A 16,980-nucleotide genomic window follows, 5' to 3' on the forward strand; every position below is an offset into this window, starting at 1 on the left:
ATGGAGGTCAGCAGGGTATAAACCAACAACCTTCCAGGGATGGTACCAGCCATATTATAATAATAACCGTCAGCCACCCTTCCTAAGTATTACTCCCGGAATAGGAAATCCTGAAGGTATAATATGCCTAGTGAGTAATGAGACTAAAGGACCAGAAATGGGACACAGAAAGTGTTCCCAAATGACTAAATGGCAAGCCATAACAAATCTCCCTGACGGGAGAAAGATAGCAACCGTTAACTGGACGATGGTCCATAATAAGGCCTCAGGTGAAGGGTGGGACGGGGAGACCACTCGAGTATGGATGGCACGAAAGGACCAAAAGCTGATGTCTTATAATTGCACGTACTTTATTTGTGGCCATAAAGCCTACCCATGGTTACCAGCCAATTAGACAGGGTCCTGTTACTTAGGATATATGGTACCCTTTATTAGGACAAAAAAGACTCTAAGGGATGTCTATGGAAGCCATAGACTTAAACGGGATTTGACATGGCTAAATGGAATATTCAAGGTAATGATACCACCTTATGGAATAGCATCAACCGAATGGCAATTATGGGAACTGGCTAATTTAGTAGAATCAGTAGCCAACGCAACTTCCCAAGCCTTCGAAGGGGTGAATGACGAAATGGTAGCCATTCGAATAGTGGCTCTCCAAAATCGTATGGCCTTAGATTATCTCCTAGCCAAAGAAGGAGGGACATGCACATTAATTGGTGAAGAATGCTGTACGTATATCCCAGATAAGTCAGAATACATCGGCAGTCTAGCTGAATATATTAGGAAAAAGGTAATAGAGTACAAGCAAACTATTGGCCAGGACGGTACCACCTTGTGGGATCGGGCATCAGGATGGTTGGGATCCCTAGGGAGATCTTTGGTACAGGGTTTGATCATTTTCTTGCTGATAGTCTTCGCCCTATATCTTTTATTTGTCTTGGTTAAGTGTTGCTGTGCCAGGTTGGGAAAAACAGTGTTACCAACCGAGACCACTGCTAGGGTTATGGTAGCAACAACTACTGAAGGTTCTTGTGTGGAAATGGAAACAGAAAGACTCTGCAAGATTAGAATGGATTAAGTTGTCCTTGTGAAGGACAAAAGCGGGGAATGTGGAAATATATTTTTTTAAGTTGCATTACACTGTTTTTGTACCCTTTTTGTCATAAAACAAAATGGAATCCAGGACCTGCTAGAAACTTCTGCAACAGACAATCTGTTTGCATAAACATGCTAACCCTGACTGGAACTGCTGATAGCTGATTAATAACCACAAGACAACATTAATTGTCTTGCTGAGATAAGTACCACCCATTGTGCTCCCCTGTATAGTCTGTCGCTATACCAGACCTTAAAAGGACTGGATAAAGGTTGTAAAGATGCAGCACCAATTCACCCCCTAAGAGATACTCAAATTACCAGCTATTATCTCTTGTACAGAACTCATCCATAATATGTAAGAAGCCAAGTACCCAATCAACCACTATGGAAATCATGGCCCAAATAACTGGCCAGGAAACTGGACAATCCTAAAACAATGAAAAGCCGGTAATAGCACATTATCACACCCTAATCGAGTCATTGCTGTCTGGCCCACCGTATCACTTACATTTGAGAAAAATGTAAAGACTAGAATGTGGTAATCATTGACTTTTTATCTGTTTTTGCTGACTGCAAAGGCAGAACCAATCCACAGAATGGAACTATAACTTGTTTTTTACTGTATAAATACTTTGTGAAACTGTATCATTTTGGGAGTCGTCGCTTAGCCTTTGACTGAGTGAGACTCTTCCTTGCTGCAAGTAAAAATTAAAGGAACATCTACCAGAGCTGATTGTGTTAGAGTCATATATTGAGAGTTGAGATTTTGATGCAATGTGGAAAATAACAGCAAGTAAAACATTAGACATTTTGCAAAGATTATTTTCTTTATTTGGCCTTCCAGAAGAAATTGTTTCAGATAATGGACCACAATTTTGTTCAAAAGAATTTGCACAGTTCACGAGCAAAAATGGTGTGAAACATACCAAGGTTCCACCATACCACCCTGCTTTGAATGGTGCAGCAGAGCGCACTGTACAAATTGTAAAACGTGCCCTCATCAAACAAATGTTGGATCCAAATCCAAAGAAACGACAGTTGTCATTGGACCACAAATTGATTAATTTTCTAACATATCGTAATGCTCCTCACACAACTACTGGTAGAACACCAGCAGAGTTGTTTCTCAACCGACAGCCATGAACCAGATTCTCGTTGTTAAAACCAAATTTGGCACAGTCCGTAGAAGAGACACAATTAAGACAGAAAGAGAATCATGATGAAGGTAGAGTAAAACAGAGAAGTGTGAAATTAAATCGGAAGGTGAAAGTGAAGAACCATCACCATAAATGAGTAAAGTGGTTACCAGGAAGAGTGGTGAAGATATGTGGTCCTCACACATATTTGGTCAAGATGTTTGATAATGGACAGGTTAGGTTTGTTCACATTGATCATATTTTACCCACAGACATAGAAGTAGTTGAAGGTGAGAGTGATTCAATTATTTCTGACTCATCAGATAGTTTTGATACACCAGTAGCATATCATACATCCAATGTACTGGAAACAAATCTAAGAGAAAGTCAGAATTTAAGTCTGAGTCCGAGTCAGGAAAACAAACAGTCGGAAGTTAGGGAGCGTTCAAATGGAAATCAAGGGCAACCCTTGGAGGAAAATGTCCCTCAGGATCAGGTAACTTTGATGGTATGAGACGTGAATTGGCTCGGATAGACTGGCATATGATACTTAAAGGGTTGACAGTGGATAGGCAATGTCAGACATTTATAGATCACATGGATGAACTTCAACAATTGTACATCCCTGTCTGGAGTAAAAATGAAAGGGGAAGGTAGCTCAACCTTCACTAACAAGGGAAATTAGGGATAGTGTTAAATCCAAGGAAGATGCATATAAATTGGCCAGAAAAAGCAGCAAACCTGAGGACTGGGAGAAATTTAGAATTCAGCAGAGGAGGACAAAGGGTCTAATTAAGAGGGGGAAAATAGAGAATGAGAGGAAGCTTGCAGGGAACATAAAAACTGACTGCAAAAGCTTCTATAGATATGTGAAGAGAAAAAGATTAGTGAAGACCAACGTAGGTCCTTTGCAGTCAGAAACAGGTGAATTTATAATGGGAACAAAGAAATGGCAGACGAATTGAACAAATACTTTGGATCTGTCTTCACTAAGGAAGACATGAATAACCTTCCGGAAATACTAGGGGTTCGAGGGTCTAGCGAAAAGGAGGAACTGAAGGAAATCCTTATTAGTCAGGAAATTGTGTTAGGGAAATTGATGGGATTGAAGGCCGATAAATCCCCGGGGTGTGATAGGCTGCATCCCAGAGTACTTAAGGAAGTGGCCCTAGAAATAGTGGATGCATTGGTGATCATTTTCCAACATTCTATTGACTCTGGATCAGTTCCTATGGATTGGAGGGTAGCTAATGTAACACCACTTTTTAAAAAAGGAGGGAGAGAGAAAACAGGGAATTATATATCGGTTAGCCTGACATCCGTGGTGGGGAAAATGTTGGAATCAATTATTAAAGATGAAATAGCAGCGCATTTGGAAAGCAGTGACAGGATTGGTCCAAGTCAGCATGGATTTATGAAAGGGAAATCATGCTTGACAAATCTTCTAGAATTTTTTGAGGATGTAACTAGTAGAGTGGACAAGGGAGAACCAGTGGATGTGGTGTATTTGGACTTTCAAAAAGCTGTTGACAAGGCCCCACAAAAGAGATTAGTGTGCAAAATTAAAGCACGTGGTATTGGAGGTAATGTATTGACGTGGATAGAGAACTGGTTGGCAGACAGGAAGCAGAGAGTCGGGATAAACGGGTCCTTTTCAGAATGGCAGACAGTGACCAGTGGGATGCCGCAGGGTTCAGTGCTGGGACCCCAGCTATTTACAATATACATCAATGATTTAGATGAAGGAATTGAAGGTAATATCTCCAAGTTTGTAGATGACACTAAGCTGGGTGGCGGTGTGAGCTGTGAGGAGGATGCTAAGAGGCTGCAGGGTGACTTGGATAAATTAGGTGAGTGGGCAAATGCATGGCAGATGCAGTATAATGTGGATAAATGTGAGGTTATCCATTTTGGTGGCAAAAACAGGAAGGCAGAATATTATCTGAATGGTGGCAGATTAGGAAAAGGGGAGGTGCAACGTGACCTGGGAGTCATGGTACATCAGTCATTGAAGATTGGCATGCAGGTACAGCAGGCGGTGAAGAAGGCAAATGGTATGTTGGCCTTCATAGCTAGAGGATTTGAGTATAGGAGCAGGGAGGTTTTACTGCAGTTGTACAGAGCCTTGGTGAGGCCACACCTAGAACATTGTGTTCAGGTTTGGTCTCCTAATCTGAGGAAGGATGTTCTTGCTATTGATAGATTACAGCGAAGGTTCACCAGACTGATTCCCGGGATGGCTGGACTGTCATATGAGGAGAGACTGGATCGACTGGGCTTGTATCCACTGGAGTTTAGAAGAATGAGAGGGGATCTCACAGAAACATATAAAATTCTGACGGGATTGGACAGGTTAGAGGCAGGAAGAATGTTCCCTTGCTTCAGAGTTCCAGAACCAGGGGTCACAGTCTAATAATAAGGGGTAAGCCATTTAGGACCGAGATGAAGAGAAACTTCTTCACTCAGAGAGTGGTTAACCTGTGGAATTCTCTATGCAGAAAGTTGTTGAGGCCAGTTCGTTACATATATTGAAAAGAGAGTTAGATATGGCCCTTATAGCCAAAGGGATCAAGGGGTATGGAGAGAAAGCAGGAAAGGGGTACTGAGGTTGAATGATCAACCTCAGGTGCAGGCTCGAAAGGCCGAATGTCCTGCTCCTGCACCTAATTTCTCTGTTTCTATGTTTCTATGAATGAGTTTAAATTCGACACCATGTTTGGAAGGTTTTGTTCGAGAGTGAAGGTATCCTTTTTGAAACAAAAAACAAGTGGTTGAGCTTGATTTGTAAATATGGCAAAATAAGTCCATATCCTTTGTTATACATAACCATGCAAGTTATGTATGATGATTGTTTGTTATAATAACTCTTCATTAAGGAGGGAGAAGTGTAATGGCTGTAGCTCCACACTGTGGACGTCTGTGTTACTGCAGATAGTGCTGTTTAATAAAGAGCAGGTCACCTGACCAGCAGGGGAAGTTTCTGGAACCTGCAGCCATCTTACAGGCTGTGTGATGTGTGCTCTCTAAAGATATGACAACAGGCAGTGAAGTTACTCGAGGGTGAATTAAAGAGCCCAGTACTATTTTTGTCTCAGCTGCTTGTCCATCAGTTTGCTGTGAACAGCAATGACTGAACTGTCTTTTTAAAAGCGGCACAAAAGTTTCCTGGTCATTCAGCTGTTTACATTTGTTTTACAGGAGCTTCACACTAATGCCTGCACCAATGAATAGGTAAATGAGCAGGCTCAGAAAACACTTGTGTATATTTCTTTCCTGAGTCCACCGGCCTATGCAACACTTTTTTCAAGGTGTAACAGCAGTATAAATCACATCAAAGAAATTCCAGACCAATAACAACAACAATTTGTATTAATATAGCGCCTTTAACATATTGAAATGTCCCAAGGCCCTTCACAGGAGTAATATGAGATTTATAAAATTGACACTGAGTCACATAAGTAGAAATTAGCACAGGTGACCAAAAGCTTGGTCAAAGAGGAATGCTTTAAGGAGTGTCTTGAAGGAGGAAAGAGAGAGGTAGAGACCAATGTGTTTTAGTACATAACAATTGGCGACGAGATAACGAACAACTGCGCAAAAATACAAAGAACAATTGGTATCCTGGAGAAGTTCTCAGAAGGGGATGATTGGGAGGCCTTCATGGAGAGACTCAACCAATACTTCATGGCCAACGAGCTGGAAGGGAACGAGAACGCTGCCAAACGAAGGGCGATCCTCCTTACCGTCTGTGGGACAACAACCTAAGGCCTCATGAGGAATCTTCTAGCTCCAGTAAAACCAACAACCAAATCCTGTGAAGAATTGTGTACACTGGTCCGGGAGCACCTAAATCCTAAGGGAAGCATTTTGATGGTGAGGTATCGGTTCTACACATGTCAACGGTCAGAGGGCCAGGAAGTGTCGAGCTACGTCGCCAAACTAAGGCGCCTCGCAGGACATTGCGAAATTGATGGATTCCTAGAGCAAATGCTGAGAGACTTTTTTGTGCTTAGCATTGGTCATGAGGTAATCCTTTGCAAACTATTGACTGTTGAAACACCGAATCTGAGCAAAGCCATAACGATAAGGGGTAAGCCATTTAGGACCGAGATGAGGAGAAACTTCTTCACCCAGAGAGTGGTGAACCTGTGGAATTCTCTACCACAGAAAGTTGTTGAGGCCAATTCACTAAATATATTCAAAAAGGAGTTAGATGTAGTCCTTACTACTAGGGGGATCAAGGGGTATGGTGAGAAAGCAGGAATGGGGTACTGAAGTTGCATGTTCAGCCATGAACTCACTGAATGGCGGTGCAGACTAGAAGGGCCGAATGGCCTACTCCTGCACCTATTTTCTATGTTCTATATTTCTATGATAGCCCAGGCATTTATGTCCACCAGCGATAACACCAAACAAATTTTGCAGCATAAAGAGGTTTCGGCCAGTACTGTGCACAAAGTAACATCATTTCCGAGCAGGAATATACATGGCAGAACATACACGCCGGCTGCTGCATAACCTCAGATGACCCAGAGTCCGCCATCAATCGTTAATGCGAGGCAGTTAACACCTTGTTGGCGTTGTGGAGGTGATCATCGGACCCATCAATGCCGCTTCAAGCACTATGCGTGCAACGGCTGCAGAACAATGGAACACCTCCAGCAAATGTGCAGGCGAGCTGCAAACCCTGCAAACCACCACGTTGCAGAGGAAGATCGATCCACGGTGGATCAGGCTGAACTAGAGACTCGAACCGAGGAGGCAGAAGTGTACGGAGTACATACCTTCACCACGAAATGTCCACCAATAATGTTAAAAGTTGAACTGAATGGAATTCCAGTATCCATGGAACTGGACACGGGTGCAAGTCAGTCCATAATGAGCAAAAAGGCCTTCGACGGGCTGTGATGCAACATGGCACACAGGCCCAAGCTCAGCCCCATTCACACCAAGCTAAGAACATACACCAAAGAACTGATCCCTGTAATTGGCAGTGCAGAAGTCAAAGTCTCTTATGATGGAGCAGTACACGAACTCCCACTATGGATCGTGCCAGGGGTGGCCTCACACTGTTCGGCAGAAACTAGTTGGGAAAAATCCGCTGGAACTGGGACGGCATCCGAGCGCTTTCGTCCGTCGACGATGCCTCATGTGCCCAGGTTCTGAGCAGATTTCCATCATTGTTCGAGCCAGGCATTGAAAGTTTCTCGAAGGCAAAAGTGCAGATCCATTTGATTCCTGATACACAACCCATCCACCAAAAAGCACGGGCTGTACCGTATATGATGCGTGAGAAAGTGGAAATTGAGCTGGACAGGCTGCAGCGAGAAGGCATCATCTCACCGGTGGAATTCAACGAGTGGGCCAGTCCAATTGTCCCGGTACTTAAAGGTGACGACACAGTCAGAATTTGTGGGGACTATAAAGTAACGATTAACCGTTTTTCACGACAGGACCAATACCCGCTACCCAAGGCAGACGACCTATTTGCGACCCTGGCTGGAGGAAAGATGTTCACCAAGTTGGACCTGACCTCGGCCTACATGGCGCAGGAGCAGGAGGAATCTTCGAAAGGCCTCACTTGCATCAACACGCACAATAGTCTGTTCATCTATAACAGATGCCCGTTCGGGATTCGGTCAGCCACAGCAATTTTCCAATGGAACATGGAGATCCTGTAAAGTCGGTTCCTCGCACCGTGGTTTTCCAGGATGACATACTGGTTACAGGTCGAGACACCATCGAACACTTGAAGAATCTGGAATTCGGCTAGATCGCGTGGGACTCAGGTTGAAACGCTCAAACTGTGTTTTCCTGGCACTGAAGGTCGAGTTCTTGGGAAGAAGAATTGCAGCAGATGGCATCAGACCCACCGACACTAAGACGGAGGCCATCAAGAATGCCCGAGACCACAGACGTGACAGAGCTGCAGTTGTTCCTGGGACTCCTCAACTATTTTGGTCATTTCCTACCCGGGTTAAGCACTTTGCTGGAATCCCTACATGTGCTATTGCGCAAGAGAGATGACTGGGTATGGGGGAATTCACAAGAGGCTGCATTTGAGAAAGCCAGAAATCTGTTATGTTCAAACGAACTGCTTGTTCTGTATAACCCATGTAAACGATTAGTGCTAGCTTGCGATATGTTGTCATACGGGTCGGGTGCGTATTACAACAGGCTAACGAATCGGTGATTTTGCAACCAGTCGCTTTTACGTCCCGGAGTCCATCCAAGGCCAAAAGGGCCGACAGCATGATTGAAAAAGAAGCTCTGGCGTGCGTTTACGGGGTGAAATAAATGCACCAGTATCTGTTTGGTCTCAAGTTTGAGCTTGAAACTGACCATAAGCCGCTCATATTACTAATCTCAAAGAGCAAAGGGATTAACACCGATGCCTCTGCCCGCATCCAAAGATGGACGCTCACGCTGTCGGCATACAACTATGTAATCTGCCACAGACCGGGCACAGAGAACTGTGCTGATGCTCTCAGTCGGCTACCATTGCCCACCACCGGGGTGGAAATGGCACAGCCTGCAGACTTGCTCATGGTGATGGATGCATTCGAAAATGAAAAGTCACCCGTTCCGTCCGCCAGATCAGGATCTGGACCAGCCAGAGTCCTTTACTGTCTTTGGTTAAAAACTGCATCCTCCATGGGAGCTGGTCCAGCATCCCAGCGGAGATACAGGAGACGATTAAGCCGTTCCACAGGCGCAAAGATGAAATGTCTTTGCAGGCGGACTGTCTCTTGTGGGGTAATTGCAAGAAAGGCAGGGAAACGTTCATTCGTGATCTACACAGCACCCACCCAGGCATTGTAATGATGAAAGCCTGAGCCAGATGCCATGTGTGATGGCTCGGCATCGACTCAGATTTAGAGTCATGTGTGCGCCAGTGCAACACTTGTTCTCAACTGAGCAATGCACCCAGAGAGGCACCGCTAAGTTTGTGGTCGTGGCCCTCCAAACCGTGGTCTAGGATCCATGTTGACTATGCAAGACCATTTCTGGGAACATGTTTTTGGTTGTCGTGGATGCTTATTCAAAATGGATTGAATGTGTAATAATGTCTGTAAGCACGTCCACCGCCACCATCGAAAGCCTACGAGCCATGTTTGCCACACATGGCCTGCCTGATGTCCTAGTCAGCGACAATGGGCCGTGTTTCACCAGTGCTGAATTCAAGGAATTCATGACCTGCAATGGGTTCAAGCACGTCATATCTGCCCCGTTCAAACCCGCATCCAATTGCCAGGCAGAACGTGCAGTTCAGACCATCAAGCAAAGCTTGAAACGTATGTCGGAAGGCTGTCCCGAGTATCGCTCAGCTATCGCACCAGGCCCCACTCGCTCACCGGGCTTCCCCCAGCTGAGCTGCTCATGAAAAGGGCACTCAAAACAAGGCTCTCTCTTCTCCACCCTGATCTCCATGACCACGTAGAGTGCAGGCAGCATCAACAAAGTATGTACCATGACCGCGCAAATTTGTCACGCGATATTGAGGTCAATGATCCTGTGTTTGTACTCAATTATGCACATGGTCCCAAATGGCTTGCTGGTACGGTCATAGCCAAAGAAGGGAGTAGGGTGTTTCAGGTCAAATTGGCCAATGGACTAACGTGCAGAAAGCATTTGGACCAAATCATATTATGGTTCACTAACAGCTATGAGCAACCCGAAGAGGACACCACCAACTTAGACCCTCCAACACGCACACAAGTGGCAACCAACATCATGGTTGACCACGAAGCCGAACTCACCATCCCCAGCAGCCCGGCAAGGCCAGCCGCCCAGCAGTCCAGTGAAGAACTAACCAACTCATCCACACCTGCATTTGTACTGAGACGATTGACAAGGGAGCGAAAAGCCCCAGATCGTCTCACCCTGTAGATAAGTGTACTATTGACTTTGGGAGGGAGTGATGTTATGTATTTAACCCTTGGCAACCTGTATCACGCCACCACCAGAGGGCCTACCTGTTGGAGTTCCAAGGGATCCCAGTATCTCTTGGGAGCACTGTATATAAGCAGGCCACCCACGCGGTACCTGCACTCTGGAGTCTAATTAAAGGAGCTAAGGTCACACTTACTCATTGCTCACAGTACTCAGTTTCATCCTTTATTATGAGCGTAACAGTTTGCATGATGCGCATTTTTTTAACTATTCATGTGCATATTATAAAGCTGAGAGAAGACTTGTAACATAAGCTTGCTAACCTACCAGTTATCAAAATTAGATGCTTCTGTCACACATGACATGTGGTGCATGTGACCTCGATGTATTGCTTCTGCACAATTATGAGCTAAATAGAAAATAACTTCAGGATAATGGTAAAAATAATCATGTAAAATAGATAATAAATATGATACATCTCAAAGAAGATGGTAAATTTAACTGTGTAGTTACTGTTATATATGCAGACTATAGAGATATTCTCTGTGTAGTCACTGTATAGTTCCATAAGATGGAGACTTGTTTACGTGATGTACTATCAATAAGGTTTACATTGTGTATATACATGCTGGCACCACTAGAGGGTGCTACTGGTGGAGACCGGGGTTTCCTGCCCTGGTGGCAGGGGCTGTGTAAAAGGGGAGCCACCATGCAGCTGCCTCACTCTGGAGTTTGGAATAAAGGACCAAGGTCACTACAGTTTGAATACAACACATTGCCTCGTGGAGTCAGTCATGGGTACATTACAGACATAATAACTGGCGATGAGAATACGGACTTTCACGCGATTGTGGCTATCTTTGGCACACTAAAAGACTTTGCAAAGGATGATGATTGGGATGCCCTCACGGAAAGGCTCGAGTAATATTTCGTGGCAAATGACCTAGCAGGGGAGACGGACACATTGGCGGAAAGCGCAAGGCTATACTGTTGACCAGTTGTGGATCTGCGGTCTACCGCCTCATCAGGGACTTGCTGGCACCCACGAACACCAAGGATAAGACATACGATGAGCTGACTGAACTAATTTGCGACCAACTAAAACCAAAGGAGAGCATCCTCATGGCCAGGCACAGATTCTACACGCACCGCAGACCTGAGGGCCAGGAGATTGCAAAATATGCTGCCAACTTCAGGAGACTTGCGGCACCATGTGGTTTTGGCACGCACCTCAACGAAGCATTGCGAGACAGCTTCGTTATAGGAATTGGCCACAAGGGCCTCCTTCACAAGCTATTATCTGCCGACATCACAGTCAACCTGCAGAAGGCCATCAGCATCAGTCAGGCATTCATGACCTCGACCTGCAGCACCAAGCAAATGATTCATCCTGTGGACTCAAACCCGGCAAGTACTGTACACAGAATGGTGCCTTTCACAGGTAAGACTGTAGAACGTGGTTCTGCCCAGGGCAGAGAGCACAGACCTCAGGGTTCCAGAACTCAGATTCCGCCGAGGAGTGCTAATTGAGTAGCATCATGCTGGCGTTGCGGAGGAAACCACAGGGCTCACCAGTGTCGGTTTGCTGAGTACGTATGCAAAGCCTGTAACACGCAGGGCCACCTCCAGCGAATGTGTAAAAGAAATATGACTCAACGTCGAGCAGAGGAGTCGGTAGATGACTTTGAATCCAGCAGGGAATATGATGATTTGGCCAGAGAGGCAGCTCAGCCCCAAGAAGAAGTGTATGGAGTGTATACCTGCACCACCGATTGTCCTCCAGTGAAGATGGAAGTCGAGATAAACGGCGTTCCAGTCTTTATGGAAGTGGACACGGGAGCGAGCCAGTCAGTGATGAGCCAGGATGCCTTTGAGAGGCTATGGAACGAAAAATGACCGAGCTGGTTCCAATACATGAAAAGTTGCGCACCTACACCAAGTTGCTGGTCCCTGTCCTTGGTAGTGCAGATGTAAGTGTAATCCATAATGGCATGGTGCACAAGTTACCTCTGTGGATTGTGGCAGGTGATGGTCCAATGCTACTCGGAAGAAGGTAGATGGGGAAGATCCAGTGGAAATGGGAAGACCTCTTCATTCCAGCAATCGATGTCCCCCATGCTCAGAGGCAGAGAAAAACCTCACCTTTGCTTGGGCCAGGCACCAGAGAACAGACTAGCGCAGCACCTGAGGCACAGACCGTCCATCATGACTGCGTAGCAATGATCCGACTGGAACATAGAAACATAGAAACTAGGTACAGGAGCAGGCCATTCGGCACTTCGAGCCTACACCGCCATTCAATATGATCATGGCTGATCATGCAACTTCAGTGGCCAACTCCCGCCTTCTCTCCATATCCTCCTGTGAGCCATAAGGATCACATCTAACTCCCTCTTGAATATATCCAATGAACTGGACTCAACAACTTTCTGTGGTCGAGAATTCCAAAGGTTCACCACTCTCTGGGTGAAAAAGTTTCTCCTCATCTCTGCCCTATATGGCTTACCCCTTATCCTTAGACTGTGACCCCTGGTTCTGGACTTCCCCAACATCGGGAATATTCTTCCTGCATCTAACCTGTCCAGTCCCATCATAAATTTATATGTTTCTATGAGATCCCCTCTCATTTTTCTAAATTCCAGTGAGTATAAGCCTAGCTGATCCAGTATTTCTTCATATGTCAGTCCTGCCATCCCGGGAATTAGTCTGGTGAACCTTTACTGCAGTCCCTCAATAGTAAGCACGTCCTTCCTCAGATTAGGAGACTAAAAGTGCACACAATACTCAAGGTGTGGTCTCACCAAGGCCCTGTACAACTACAGTAAGACCTCCCTGCTCCTATACTCAAATCCGGTCACGATGAAAGCCAGTATGCCATTTGCTTTCTTTACTGCCTGCTGTACCTGCATGCCTACCTTCAATGATTGATATACCATGACACCCAGGCCTCGTTGAACCTCCCCTTTTACTAATCTGTCACCATTCAAATAATAATCTGCCTTCCTGTTTTTGCCACCAAAGTGGATAACCTCACATTTATCCACATTATACTGCATCTGCCATGCATTTGCCCATTCACCTAACCTCTCCAAGTCACCCTGCAGCCTCTTAGCATCCTCCTCACAGCTCACACTGCCACCCAGCTTAGTGTCATCTGCAAACTTGGAGATATTACGTTCAATTCCTTCTTCTGAATCATTAATGTATATTGTAAATAGCTGGGGTCCCAGCACTGAACCTTGCGGCACCCCACTAGTCACTGCCTGCCATTCTGAAAAGGACCCGTTTATTCCCACTCTTTGCTTTCTGTCTGCCAACTAGTTCTCTATCCACGTCAATACATTACCCCCAATACCATGTGCCTTAATTTTGCACACTAATCTTTTGTGTGGGACCTTGTCAAAAGCCTTTTGAAAGTCTAAATACACCACGTCCACTGGTTCTCCCTTATCCACTCTACTAGTTACATCCTCAAAAAACTCTAGAAGATTTTAAAGCATGATTTCCCTTTCATAAATCCATGCTGACTTGGACCGATTCTGTCACTGCTTTCCAAATGCGTTGCTATCACATCTTTAATAATTGATTCCAGCATTTTCCCTACCACCGATGTCAGGCTGACCGGTCTATAATTCCCTGTTTTCTCTCTCTCTCCTTTTTTAAAAAGTGGGGTTACATTAGCTACCCTCCAATCCATAGGAACTGATCCAGAGTCCATGGAATGTTGGAAAATGGCCACCAATGCATCTATTATTTCTAGGGCCACTTCCTTAAGTACTCTGGGATGCAGATTATCAAGTCCTGGTGATTTATCAGCCTTCAGTCCCATCAGCTTCCCTAACACCATTTCCTGACTAATAAGGATTTCCCTCAGTTCCTCCTTCTTGCTAGACCTAAAAGTACCTTCCCAGCTCCAGTGGCAGTACTCCTGGGGAGGAAGATTGAGTTCACAGGCACTCTTCCAGCTTTTGTGGCAGAATCGCAGGAGAGAGGATCAAGGCAGTCGACCTCGAGGACAGAGGCAAGATGGCGTCCCTGCTGCACCAAGGTGAAGCGTGGCATGACAGGGTTTTCTTAAAGGAGACCTGCAACCAACTGAACTTAAAGAGACATTGTATGCATGGCAATCAATGCAACGAACCGAGTAAGATTGTGAACAAAATGTTGTTGCGAGATGTCGGGAACAGAGCGTCCCCAAAAGTAGCAAGCGAGCGAATTCGGGAGGGTAAAGGCACTGATCCTGATGCCCTGTCCCAGGTGTCCCCACAAGTTATAGGCCAGTGACCTCAGGAGGGTGAAGGCACTGATCCTGATACCCTGCCCCAGGTTTAACCCACGCTGCACCCGATGGCACTATTCGCCACGGACCTGGAAACGAAAATGATGCCAATACGCGCAGTTGGCTGCCATTGCCCACCACCCGGGTGAAGACGGCGCAGCCCCCAGACCCAGTCGCTACCTCGGCCATGTCCGGGAGCAAAAGGTCAGAATCGACGAGTTTCCCAAACGGGACCTGGATCAGCCAAGTTCCCAACACCATTAGAGAGCAGGCAGAAGATTCTGCAGCCCTCAAAGGAGGACAGGGAGGCCACACGCATCTGTGGCTCTGCCCACCACTAGGCAACGGCAAAGGCCCTGAATCCTGGCATGGCGAGCGAACCAAGCCCACCCCGCTAGCTAGTCAGACAACTACCCTCACGAAAGCTAAAATATCCTTCCTATAGCATAGAGCCCAATATTTCACACAGGTGCCAATGTTGAACAAAGTGGAACATTTATTATACCTACAGCTTCTGTAAATAATTGTTTTCACATATAGGCTTATCACCACGGCTGTTGCCAGTATTTTAGGGCCCGTGTCAGTCATTTTAAAGTTAATGAGCAACTTTTTTCCAATTTTCTTGGTTGGTATGTACGAGTATTGGAACATTCTGTACATATGCAAAACAGTGCCTTAGAATAGCCAGCCCACATTTTTAAAGCAGAGTGGATTTAAGAGAAACAAGGTAACGCTTCATTCTGGGAATAGGGAAATGCTGATTCAACACTAGGGATATTCAAATTCTTAAGATTGGCAGGTTTGTGCAACACCTTCCGTATTTAAAAAGTAAATTAAGATTAATGTAGCTGTAATAGGGCAATGTTTGACATGATTGGCAAAATGATAACATTATATCATTGATCATATGTGGCAACAGTAATTTCCTACTGTTTTTTTGGCTTTAGATAAAGTTTTGAACTCTCGCACCAGCGATTTAAGTTTACCCCGGAATTTAAGCACCCCATTGCACCATTGAGCAGCTGCAGTGCGAAGTTCCGGGACATTTGCTGGGCTTTGTTGCAGCTGTGAGGGATTGGCCGGAGCGCGCCGGCCTCCACGTGGCGCTCAGCGGCTGCCTGACGTCACTGGCCCTTTGTATACGTCTCCTGGAAATGGGGCGGGACCGCGCCGGCGTCTGCCTGGATCTCCCAGTGCGTCGGTTAGATGTGTCCGGGGCGACCGAGTGGCTGTTAAAACAGGATCCGAGCTGGAAGCACTCTAGTCGGCGGGCGGGCGGGTGAGTGAGTGGGGCTCGGCATCGCCGGTCCTTGCATCTTTTACTCTTCACTTGTGCGCCTTTGATCGCCTGCTGTCCGCTCTGGTGTGGCCCGCGGTGTTCGGGTTCGCCTCCTGTTACCGATCGGCCGGGGTCCAGTAAACAGATTTGGGGGGGGTCACTGGTCCTGATGAGAGCCACCCACCGGCACCGAGGACCAGTGCCCGGCCTTCCCCGAAATAACAACAACATAGGGAATAAACAATAGGTCTCCAGCACTTGAAGGGGGCAATGGCCGGTTCACCAGACTGATTCCCGGGATGGCAGGACTGACATATGAGGAGAGACTGGATCGTCTAGGCTTATATCCACTGGAGTTTAGAAGGATGAGAGGGGATCTCATAGAAACATAAAATTTTGATGGGACTGGACAGGTTAGATGCTGGAAGAATGTTCCCGATGTTGGGGAAGTCCAGAACCAGGGGTCACAGTCTAAGGATAAGGGGTAAGCCACTTAGGACCGAGATGAGGAGAAACTTCTTTACTCAGAATTGTGAACCTGTGGAATTCTCTACCACAGAAAGTTGTTGATGTCAGTTCATTAGATATATTCAAGAGGAAGTTAGATGTGGCCCTTATGGTTAAAGGGATCAAAGGGTATGGAGAGAAAGGAAAGGGGTACTGAGGGAATGATCAGCCATGATCTTATTGAATGGTGGTGCAGGCTCGAAGGGCCGAATGGCCTACTCCTGCATCTATTTTCTATGTTTCTATGTTAAGGGGGGGGGGGGGGGAAGAGACCCTGTCAAAACTGGACAAGGAGCCTCTGCAATGGATGGAGGCAAAATCATCATCATAGGCAGTCCCTTGAAATGAGGATGACTTGCTTCCACGCCAAAAAAAGGACGAGTTCACAGGAGTTTTAATGAAGGACCCAAACTACATCCTGAAGGGTGGAAGATGCCTGTGCGTGAATTTTTTTAATGTGGAGTGGCCGTTGCACACCAGCCACCACACGGGCTTGACAGAACTAGGTCTTGGTCCAGTGGCAAGGATTACCCAAGACAACTGGAGACCAGCTGTGCTGCACGGACCTAGTGTGCACATGTATCGCAGTGTGGGCTGGTCCGTGCTGCCCTTGGCCCCGAACTCGCGCCTCTCCTGGGCCCCGATCACCTCCCTCTACAGTCTCGCCGCTCCTTCGCCCTGACCTCGCCGCTCCTGCTGTATCTGCCCACGCTCCAATCACCGACCTGGATCTTGTTGACATCACTCTTCACAGCCGTGCTGTAGTGGTACGCTGCACATGGCCG

General features: G+C 46.2%; 1 protein-coding gene and 1 long non-coding RNA gene across 4 annotated transcripts in view; one reads left to right on the forward strand and one right to left on the reverse strand.

Moving 5' to 3' along the window:
• Positions 1-14,149, reverse strand: part of LOC139258661 (uncharacterized) — a 67,088-nt gene extending 52,939 nt beyond the window's left edge. Inside the window, exon 1 of the long non-coding RNA XR_011592380.1 lies at positions 14,034-14,149. This is a non-coding gene — a long non-coding RNA (uncharacterized lncRNA). The remainder of the gene's footprint in view (positions 1-14,033) is intronic.
• A 442-nt stretch (positions 14,150-14,591) lies between these two features.
• Positions 14,592-16,980, forward strand: part of dnajc10 (DnaJ (Hsp40) homolog, subfamily C, member 10) — a 104,549-nt gene continuing 102,160 nt past the window's right edge. For 2 of the 3 annotated variants that reach the window (XM_070875814.1, XM_070875816.1), the window contains exon 1: positions 15,579-15,688. The gene's annotated coding sequence lies outside the window, so the exon portion shown is untranslated. Of the gene's footprint in view, positions 14,614-15,578; positions 15,689-16,980 lie in introns of those variants that run through there. The other variant, XM_070875815.1, reaches the window with a different exon arrangement.

The sequence above is a fragment of the Pristiophorus japonicus genome, chromosome 3 (assembly GCF_044704955.1).
Source record: "Pristiophorus japonicus isolate sPriJap1 chromosome 3, sPriJap1.hap1, whole genome shotgun sequence".
NCBI classification, from domain to species: Eukaryota; Metazoa; Chordata; class Chondrichthyes; family Pristiophoridae; genus Pristiophorus; species Pristiophorus japonicus.